Source organism: Calidris pugnax, unplaced genomic scaffold (genome assembly GCF_001431845.1).
Source record: "Calidris pugnax isolate Ruff unplaced genomic scaffold, ASM143184v1 scaffold271, whole genome shotgun sequence".
Classification (NCBI taxonomy): Eukaryota; Metazoa; Chordata; class Aves; order Charadriiformes; family Scolopacidae; genus Calidris; species Calidris pugnax.
In genome coordinates, this window is record NW_015091003.1 from 647,964 (window position 1) to 651,157 (window position 3,194).

The 3,194-nt window shown below is 47.6% G+C and overlaps 1 protein-coding gene across 1 annotated transcript in view; it reads left to right on the forward strand.

The window, feature by feature from the left end:
• Positions 1–3,194, forward strand: part of PITX2 (paired-like homeodomain 2) — a 16,953-nt gene that overhangs the window by 5,180 nt on the left and 8,579 nt on the right. The window lies entirely within an intron of this gene.

Here is a 3,194-nt window from a genome sequence, read left to right on the forward strand (position 1 = left end):
CCAAACCTTTTAGGGGGGTCTCGCTGGGCGGTATAGGAAAACAGCAATGCAAACACATTACTAAGAAGAAAACAAGCGCTCGGTATTTCCAGAGACTGTTTAATCCGGGATAAACGTAATTTTGTTTAAATAAAATATATTAACCTGAATTAATAATACAGGAAAGGAGAGTGAATTAATAATGCACGTAGCCCCGGTCTCGTGGTTAAACACCTCCTGGTAAGAACACTCTTATTAACCCTCTTCGGCCAAACAGCTCGTAATTTCTCCCGTAACGTCCGGTGATTTCCAGGAGGACCCACGTCCCCTTCCACCCGAGACCACCCTCCCCCCGGGGACATTAAACCCACGACCCCCAGGAGAAGAAAGACTGGGACTAAAGGAAGGTTAGAGAGGCAAAAATCCAGGGTAATTCCAAACGCGGAGGTATTACCAGCCGATAATTTTTAATCCCGGAAACATACGTGATATTAAATTGTGCACAAATAGGCTTTACCAGGGTCTGGCACTTTTTTTTTCTTTTTTCTCTCGGTTGGTAATAAGTGTTAAATAACGTGGAAAGGAAGGGTGACATTGCTTTATATATGGTTTGCAACTAAAAAAAAAAAAAAGGCCTTTTTTTACCCTCCCCTGCTTTTTCCTCCCGACGAACAGGTGGTCTTAATCAAAGCCCTTAGCACGATCTAATGGGAAAGTGGGGACCTTTCTGATATCATAAATTTATGGGCCCTTCCACGCCAGCTTTATTCGGCTAAGTATTTATAAAAGTAATATCCGCATATGCTCCCTGACATGGTAACTTTTACTTCCTCCCGCCGAGAAACAAATGGTTATTTTCTTAACCATCAATTATCAACCGGGATTATTGTCGTACACGCAAAATTTCCTGCCTCGTTACCCCGCATCAGGGGCTCTGGTTTTTACCCGTCGGGCTGCAAGGAGTTGGGGGGGTGTTGGGGGTGGAAATCGCTGTCTAAACACCTTTAATACCATTAATTCTAAAATATAAATCGGAGCCGGAGAAGCGACGCGGGGTTGGTCGCCTGAGCGTTAAAACCTTCCTATTTGCGGGGACGACCGCGGGTGCGGAGAGATCCCTGGAGATGCGGGGATGATCCCTGGAGATGCGGGGATGATCCCTGTGGCTCTGGGTGACGGATAATGGCAAGTCCTGAGATGCCCCGGGTTGCAACTCGGCGCAAAAACTGGGTGTTTTCTCCTGATTCGGGCGGGTTTTGTTGAGGTTTGGCTTTGATTTATTTTTTTAACCGCGCGGTCTTCGTTGATTTTTGTCTTTCGCGACCTTTGAGACTTGGTGTTTTAGGGGTTTTACCTCGCAAAAAAATAGAAAGGCTGGTCCTTGGGGGGAGGTGAGGGGACTAGGGGGGAGGCGGAGGTTATTTGGGACCCCCTTCCCTCTGTTAGAGTTCTGTTTCGGAAATTAAAAGGACGGTCAGGTAATTTCTCGCCCCATCGGAGAGCACGAAAAGAATAATCGCTAACTGGTAAAAACAGAAAAAAAAATTAAAATAAAAAGGATATTTGGTTAAACCGATGCTCCCGTGAAAGGTGAAAACGAAATTCGGTAGGAGAAGCCCCAAAACGACGCGGGGGCGCTGGGTTCCTTCGGGGAAGGGTTATTCCAGCAGAAACGGGGCCGGGGCCGCGCCGGGGGGAGGAAAATGGGAAAGTAGGAAAAATCTTGTGGCAGCCCAGAGCGCCAAGCGCAGCCCGAAGGGGGTCGAGGTTTATCCAGAAAGACGGGAAAATCGCAAATTTCTCCCATCAAAGAAAAAAAAATTAAAATAAAAAGGATATTTGGTTAAACCGATGCTCCCGTGAAAGGTGAAAACGAAATTCGGTAGGAGAAGCCCCAAAACGACGCGGGGGCTCTGGGTTCCTTCGGGGAAGGGTTATTCCAGCAGAAACGGGGCCGGGGCCGCGCCGGGGGCAGGAAAATGGGAAATCAGGAAAATCTTGTGGCAGCCCAGAGCGCCAGGCGCAGCCCGAAGGGGGTCGAGGTTTATCCAGAAAGACGGGAAAATCGCAAATTTCTCCCATCAAATTAGGGAAACTTCAGGAGCCGCTTCGCGGGCGCGCAAACGGCCGCTGATGGGTTTATTCGAATCGTTTTATGCGGGAATATGCTTAAACTGTTTGCGTGTAAAGGTTTATATATATATCTATATGTAATTTATACAATTTGTTAACGATGTAAATTTTAGTTAAAGAACCTTTTCCTGTAGTCGATGATGGGGGCTTTGCTTAAACAGCAGCATCAAACATTGACATTACATCCCGCCTTCTATCAGCATCCCGAATTGATTGTTTCAACTCTTTAAAAAAATTATATATAAATATTATTATTTGGTGTGAATATTCTGCAGCTTAATATCTCTTTTTAATGAACAAAAAAAAAACCCAAAAAACACCCAGTGCTGGTTTAGCTTTTCGACCGGATCAGCTGAAAACACCGTCTCCGCCGCCTTTTTTTTTTTTGAGCCCCGGGACGAGGTGGGCGCGTAAGCCTCCGCCCCCGCGGGAGGGAGCGGGTGCGGGGGTGGAGGTGGCGGGGGGGGGAAAGATGAGGCGGAGCCGGGGAGGTGACATCGTCCCCGCCACCGAAAGGTGGCCAAATTTGTCCCCGGAGCTGTGACCCGAACGGTGGAGCTGGGTCAGGGAAACAGGGAAACTGCGCCGCGGAAACTGCGCGCCCCTTCCCGCAGCCCCAGCAAATTAAAAGATATTTATTGCGCTTGGGATATATATAATTTCCCCCCCCCCCCCCCGCGGCTTCGTGTCGTCGTCTGAGAATAATATATGCAGCAGTTGTTAGCCTCACCCCGGGGAAAACTAAATGTATAACGAAAGCTTATTCGTGAGGAGGAATATACTAACGGAACAATCTGATGTCTTCTTAATCCTATGTAAAAAGCTCGGTAGTCTTCCTAATATTGACTGAATGGGTAATTAATGGCTCTTCATCGAGGAGAATACCCCCGTAATCCGAGCTAGGCGAAAGACAACATGCCAAAGGTAAAAAGACAACAGGACTGGCTGGAGACTCTACAGAAAAACCGATTTATCCGTTTAGGGGAGTATTACGCCCTAGAAACGGAGGAGGCCGTAAGGAGATAAAGGAAAAGTGGGAAAATAAATAGTCACAGTAGGTTTGGCCACCCCCCCCCCCCCCC